The sequence below is a fragment of the Brienomyrus brachyistius genome, chromosome 8 (genome assembly GCF_023856365.1).
Source record: "Brienomyrus brachyistius isolate T26 chromosome 8, BBRACH_0.4, whole genome shotgun sequence".
NCBI lineage: Eukaryota > Metazoa > Chordata > Actinopteri > Osteoglossiformes > Mormyridae > Brienomyrus > Brienomyrus brachyistius.
In genome coordinates this window covers 5,873,269-5,881,146 of record NC_064540.1, presented here as the reverse complement: position 1 = coordinate 5,881,146, position 7,878 = coordinate 5,873,269, and the positions used below count along the sequence as shown (strand labels likewise).

General features: G+C 43.0%; 1 long non-coding RNA gene across 1 annotated transcript; it reads left to right on the top strand.

The window, feature by feature from the left end:
- Window positions 1-29: 29 nt before the first annotated feature.
- On the top strand, window positions 30-5,792 carry LOC125748059 (uncharacterized). Its single transcript, XR_007399452.1, has 3 exons — window positions 30-160; window positions 5,168-5,255; window positions 5,378-5,792. It is a non-coding gene; the product is annotated as an uncharacterized LOC125748059 (long non-coding RNA).
- Window positions 5,793-7,878: the final 2,086 nt, after the last annotated feature.

Here is a 7,878-nt window from a genome sequence, read left to right as displayed (position 1 = left end):
CGGCGGATTTTCCCTACTTATATTTAACGGTCAAGCTGCGGCTTGGGAAATATTAGCGCGGAAATGGAAATCGTTTAGTATAAATTTCTAATGCGCAGAGGCTCAGCCAGCGGCGAGCTCCTCCATCTCCGCGCTAGAGGACGCCGGTGGGATCGCAAAGGTGACTGGAAAAGCCTCTTTTTTCTTTGTGGGTGTGCCAGCACCCCCTCTCCTCTCAGTTTCAATGTATAAGGAAATTAAATTAAAGAGAGTTGTTAAAAACAATCTGGTAAGAATTAAGATTTTAAAAAGAATCCCCTACAACTGGTTCGATTTCATGTCCATCTTAGCCTAATTATTATGTAACTGACTGAAAGTATTTCATGTACATGTGACAAGTATATTTTTGTAAAAAAAAAAAAAAAAAAAAAGTATAATTTTGAAAATCAATTGGAAGAAAGCTGATTCCCATTCTCGGGGGTACACAACGGATTTTTTATTTTTGTTGATGACCCGTTGTCCCATAATTTAAGATAAAGTTATCTGTTAACGTGTTCCTTTTAAAGTACATTTAGTGGTAATTTTCTGTATCATGAACAGAACAACAGCATGTGACAAAGCAAAGGGGGGTCCTAAATATCTGAGCCACCCGTTAACACTAACGGCACATTACGATGAACAACACAAAGGGGACCATTTTCTGTCAGAAAAGCCACTGCCCTGCCCTGCCCTTGGCAAACAGAAAAACTATTATCAGCACCCTGTGACTCAACTTTTTAGGGCTTGTTTTATAAGACCAGCTGCAGGTATTTTCTTTTTTTTACGTTTTCCCCCCTGAGAACATAAGTTTGCAATAAACACATTTACGGCTCCTAAGAATTTAACTTGTAAGATAATAGTAGAAATAAATCTATAGTTGGAGCTGGAGACGACATAATTACAGCAGAACATAACTACGAGGAATATTCAAATAAACAGACCTACACAGTTACTAATTAATTGTCCAATGGCGCCACATTTAACTGTGAACGAAATTTGGCATGTCTATCGTTCACGAGCCTCTAATGCCATTGTTTTTATATATTGTAGGCTATAAAATGTATACACAAGCATAATTAAATTAATCTAATTTACATACCCCATTGTTCGATCAAAACCCTACCGATAACATCTGTTTGGGAACCAGCCTGATGAACATATATTTCTGATTAAATCGAGACTTTGATGTAAGCGGTTTATGCTATATATCTGCCCCGTTAACTCCAGACCCTAATTATAAAAAGCACCACATGGGAAAGGCGCTCTCTTCCTCCACTCTGAACGTTACTTCCTGGCTTCTTAGCCCCAAATAGCCGCGCTCTCCAAATTAGAAGGTTATTTAATGGCTTTCTTAGAAAAAGTCCACATATCACTCTATACATAAAATATATGCTTATTGATAGTGTTAGAAGGAAAATAATAGTATAAAAAATATATATATCAAACAAACGTGGTTTCAAAAGCAAGGTTTGCATTAAAATGAGATTGAGATTGGACATGAGATTAGTTAACTATATGTATACAAATACTGTATAACCTAATAAACCACCACGGGGGAGCAGGATTTTGTATCTTGTATATGTTCAATATTAATGGCATTAATAGCCTACCTTATAAACTGCAGACAGGACCACTGTAAAGCTCTACTTTCTGGGAGTACCTCTGAGTCCTTAAACAGGCTTCCACTGGTGCAGAATGCTGCAGCCATGCATAGTTTATACTGTAGTTGGACCAGAAAACCTGGTTATGTTAATCCCGGTTTGACATAGTTATGCTCATAGATATGGAATTTATATTTCATATCTATGGTTACGCTTTGTCCTGCACAGGAGCTGTAGACCCCCTTAAAATGTTTTTCAGCCCTCGCAAATAAGTCATAAATAGTTTGCCCCCCTATCCATTTACGCCCCTAGTCCTGGGTATGATGTTTAACTGCATCCAGCCCTTCAAGCGGTCCTCCAACTTGCAGAGAAAAAATTGGGGGTTGGCGGCAGGATTGGCACCCCAACCTTCTTAAAAAATTCAAACAGCTCTGACGAAGCAGATAGAATTTTTTTCTGCTATGTGTGGGAGTAGCTCTACTGCAGCTGCCTCCAGGAAGTATGCACACATCATGAAAAGGATGGGGGAAAGCCCTTGGGGCCCTCATCCCAGGAAGAGTCAAACCCACCAGGGAGGCAGTAGGGTCAGGCCTTTTGGGGATCAGAACTGGTGGGGTGCCAATGCGTTGCCCGCTGCATGGCAACACTCGGGTCGTAAAAAGAGATGGCGTATGCAAGTGGAACGTCCTGTCTCTTCATAAGCTCTGCATTTCAGTGGCAGCACTCTCTGAGGTACAGTATGCAGACCAAGGAGATGGCAGAGCTCTCAAGGTGGATAAACGTATTATTAATCCGATCGCTCTAATGGCTGCCATATTCAGGGAGTAGCTGTTGCTGTGTTGGATCAGTTCCTCCTGACGGTATCTGATGTTACTCCTTTCAACGAGCGTATTATAAGATTAAGGAACTCTTTGGGCTGGCTATGAGGATTGTGTCAGGTGAAGACTCAGATGAAAGTAGCTCCATGTTCCTTGACTTTGCAAAAGGTCAGGGTGTGCGGGTTGCTGGATCCTGGTTCCAAAGCCCTGAGCCACATCGTTGGACTTGGTACTCCAATACTGTTGGTGCAGCGAAGGAGATCGATCACATCCTCATGGGCAGACTCTGGAGGCTCCTTCAGAACTTCAGGGTCTACAGAAGTGCCCAGTTTGTGAATTCTGACCACGGACTTGTGGTTGCTACTCTGTAGATTCAGCTTAGGTCCATTAGGCTACAACCTACTAGGATAATGAGGCTGGACCAGACCAAACTCCAAGATCAGTCTGTTCCTAATGAGTTTGCACGCAGTTGTGTGAGGAACTTACAGACTTGGATGCATGCTGATGTGATGTGGGAGACCTTCTATAATAAGACCCTGAAGGTTGCTGAGGTTTGTGTTGGTGTTTCCAGAAGGAGGGACACACCACATTAGTCGAACTCTATAGGGAAATTCACAAAGGCCGCAAAGAAACCCTGCCAATATTCATGTTTGCCCTTTATGAGAACCCTCAGTGCCCAGATGATAGAAGTCTTAGACATAAAACCAGACTGCTCCACTCACTGATAAACAACCAAGTGATCACAGATCCTTTTGAGGATGACCCTAGCAAGGACCTTACCTGGCATTGAGAGTAATGTTATCCCATCTGCAGTTGCTGCAATCCACGCGACCACCCTTCCCTTTCCAGATAGGGGCAACAAGTCCTGTTTTCCAGTCAGTTGGGATGACACCTGTCTCCTAAATGGAAGCAAGGATTGCTTACAATTCCAGGAAGACAGCCTTACCACCAGCCTAGAGAAGTTCAGCGCAGATACTACAGATCCCTGCAGCCCTCCGTACTCCGAGCTGATTCACCACTTGTGCAATCTCAGTGATATTGGGTGGTTCACAAATTGGAGGATCAGCCTCAAGTACCGTGAACCCAGAGATGTCCAGCGTACTATCCAGAGGATCAGCTTTTAACAGCTGTTCAAAGTAGCCAACCCAGTGGGTCACAACTACAGTGTCATCCGTAGGACCACTCCATCACCTGCCCTGACTGTGAGTGTCAGAGGAACAGATTTGGATGTACATAATGCTTTGATTCCTCTGTAGGTAACATACTTGTTTATTACCCTTACCAAGTATTATGTACTATACATAAGTGTATGTGCTATGCTTTCACGTGATTGGCAGGGCAGTAGCTTTGATTACACCAACATCACCACAAACACGTGAGTAATACGTTATACTACGACATCACTAGGTGATACTGATTTTTCAGCTCCATTAAAATGATATGGAACCACCATTGTAAATGTGGTCTGTCATTGACCGAATGACATTATCCAGTATATGATTGTAGAGATATTAGTTCTGTGTGAGCCATCGCAAGGACTCACTGTAAACCAGCCAATCAGAACAGAGCTAATCAATATATTAATGAGCCCACCAAAAAAGGGAAAATGGCCCGTCTCATTCTTGGGCCAAATAGATGTTCAACATAGAAAACAGTATGCTACTTGGGATTGTGAGTTGGTCACAGCTAGTGCTGGAGACTGGGAACATTTGGTTTCCCAATAAATTACACCAACACTGGGGAGAGAGCAGTTAATAAGACCAAGAATGTCTGTCGGATCTGTTATACCGAACTTGGATATGTTGTTGGAAACACATCCAACTCATTTGAAACGACATCAGCTGAATGTGTTTACAACGGGAGCCAGACAGAAACAGCCTTTTAAGGCCCCTTTGCTGAGAAATTCAGACCAGGCAAAAAAATTACAACTAAGGCTATAGGGTATAGGCGGCCATACCTGATACTAAATAAAACAGTATTTAGCTTCCTATGATTTAAGTATAAACAATACCCCATGGTACCAAAATTTTACTGTGAACCCAAAACCAAGGTTTGTACCAAACCGTGGATTCTGGGTACGGTTACCCCCTAACCCCCAGCAGGTGTACAGGATTCAGGGTGACTCCCTCCTAGCCAGGGTTATAACTGGAGGTGCTTTCAAGGGCTGCTGGGTGAGCTGGCATTCAATGATTCCTCATGCTTGCCTACAAGGCTTCTCAGCCTCCATTCTCTCCTAGCGATGCTTTCCTACTTGGTTCTCTCAGAAATTCTTCATTTCGCTTACCTTGCCATCTTTCCGTCTCCACACTTGCTGATGCACTTTTCTTGTCGCCTCTCACCTTAAGGGGTGGTCCAGGGGAGCCCCCTGCCTGTCCACCAGCTTGCCTGTGTCACACCACCTGCTCACCATCTGCCCGACTAACTGTCTACCTACTCCATAATACCTCTACCTACCCATGCTGCTCCACCATCTGCCTAAATTCATCTTTCCATAAAATTATGTAAATGTATAGTTCCTGGTTCCTGCAAGAGGAGGGTGGGCTTCCTGTTAAAGTCTGCTTCTTTCCAAGTGCCACGTCACCTGTGGCTTTCTTTCTGGGGACCTTGGATCTGGGACCCTATAAGATACCTTGTAACAATGGTCCTTGTAAAAAGGCCCAAATAAATGAAATTGAATTGGATTAATAAGCCAGTACAAGATTAACCACTCCCTTGTTTGCTATGCTCTAGTCACAATGTGGACTGAAATACCAGCTTGGGGTGCAAATCAGAAGCTCTGACGGAGGAAGAGGGACAGAGAGATGTGGCTTATCGGGAGGTAGGGAGAAACTGTGTCTAATTCAGGCGCTGCAGCTTTCTCAGGCTGCATTCAGAGACCGAATAGCTGTTCTATTTCGAAGCCTTCTTCAAATGTACTCTAGAAATGCATTCTTTTCCCAGGCCATGAAGGGTCCACCCAATGGATTCTTCGTTGCCCGACCTATCCCAAGATTCATTGTGTGGATTTTTACAAGGACTTGGTCTACAAAGGCTACAGTTCAAAAGCACACAGACTCTACTGAGACCAGCTGTAGAAACGAGTGGGCAAGATGCAAATGTATGAATGTCTTCCTCCCCTAATGAATAGCAGACGGCATAAACAATGCTGAACGCTAACGGATACACACGATGCATTTTTATTGAGAGAGCATGGAACCCCCATGATGATGTTGCTTCCTGGTCACCACAACCAAGCAGGAGGGGTAAACGACAGTCAAGGCATTCCTCCTCCGAAGCGTGTGCATCAATGCACGAGGTGCAGTGTAGGCACGTGGCACGGGCAGGCCAACGTGACTGAGAGGAGGGCTGCTGGGCTTTTATTGTCACTTTTGTTTTTGTTTTATTTGGCGAAGGACAAAAGGGGAAACTGCAAGGCACCAAAGCACCAGGTCGAGCCAAAGACAAAAATCTGGCACATAAGCCACAAGGGATACAACACGGAACAATCGCTAAAGAGCGGATGGAAAGAGCGAAAAAAACGTTACGAGAAAATAAACTAGCTAGCATAAATAACTGGGGTCAAATTAAGCCAGGCGGATGAAAGCGTCCTGGCTTAACCCCTAATAAAATATCAATGCCAAATGAAGGTAGGCTGGGGAAACCCAGCAGTGATAGACTAAACCACATGTGGAGTGGCTCAAAACTGGGTGCAAAGTGGCGAATGATGACATTCCAGGTGGGTCATTCGAGGGATTACACATCTGTTACCCTGCAGGTGAATAACAGTCTGACGCCGGCTGTTTTAATTTTAGCATCTAATGATAAATCAAGGACATGAGTTATTAACATAATAAACCAGTAAAAGACAAAGATTGGTTATTGATAAACAGCAATACTCACGGTTGATTACTGATTATTTCAGTTCAGCTTCCACAACCAAACTAATAGCCTCTTTTTTCTTCTTCTCCAAATTCAATGATTTAGCTTCCTCAGGGTATAATATGAAAAAATCGTGATGAAAGCAGACATGATGCGTGGCAGATTTTTTCCCCCCTTTACATAGAAACAGCTTAACAAACAGGCAAACAACTGCTTTTGTCCACATCACATTTTACAACAGTAATATACATTGCACACCTTTGTCAAGGGCAATGAAGGGTCTTAATGCTTGGATATGTAGGTCTGAGGGAATTTTAATTTTTTAAAAAAAGAAAAACATACTATTTGACAGCCCAGGTCACAGATATCTATACTGACAACCTTCCAGTCCTGTACTATTACAGCCCTTTCCCAGGGCAGTTAAGAAAACAAGTGGATTATGCAGTCATGGTCAGTGTGAACATCCAGACTAGGATATACACTGTATTTGACTGCCACCTTGTGTCCCAATGAGTGTACTAGTAGGAGAAACTAGTTTTATTTTCAAGTTTTTCACAAGAGATGAGGCAAGAGAAACATGTAAAATGAAGTCTGAATTAAAGTTAGGATGAAACCCTTAATTGTAATTTTAAGGACAGTAACTCTAATCTACCTGTGTATAGAAGTTTTTCCCGATTCCAATAATCCCTGAAAGAGAAACACCTAGACTGGCAAATCAGTTCCAAAATTTCAGCTCACAGCCAGCAGAAAAGGCCGTCGTAACAGGAGTGCGCTATCCACAAGGTTCCTACACCCTTATACAAGTTCCATACCTCCCAGTATAAGTTGTTAATGGGGCCACATGTCAGCACTCCCCAGGGAATCTTGCCCTTACCAGGATCCAACACTAACTGCAGCCACATGGCAAAGCTTCTATTACACACCATGCGGCTGATGACTTGCCCGTGTTCAAAATGTCAAAACTTTACATATACTTCACATTCACTTAGCCAGTCAGCTACAACATTTAGGATCGACAAGCCAAGTGGATAAAACCATCATTAGCCAGCCTGTATCCATAAGGACAGCTAGACCAGCGTTTGTAAGACACATGCGACTCGTTCTGTTACCGAGGTCACAGGATGAGTAGCGTGTAACCAGACATGTCAGACGAGACGCCCTGCAAGAGGCCAAAGTAGTTGCCCCGGGCCTTGCTGATGTACCGTTGAAGGCACTGTAAATTGCTAGACAGCCTTCAATATTTCTTGCTGGAGATTATTGAAACTTGCTCCCCACAGATACACACCCAGTCCTTGGTTTGGGATGTCGCTCATAACCAGCTCAAGTTTTTTTTTCCTACTATTTTTATTTAGTAGAAATATTTGTTGCAGTAGTCTGGAAACACTGAAGTATTTCCATGCTTCTTTCTCTCCATACTCATCTAGATGTTGAAAAGATCAAAATCGAACTCCATACTTCCCCATACTGAGCAGGAACCTTGTTGGGCAAATCTAGTCAGTTCCAAACCTTTCACAAGTTATCAAATCAGTTCCAGGCATTTCACCAAAAAATTAAAAAAAAAAAAAAACCAAACCAAACCGTAA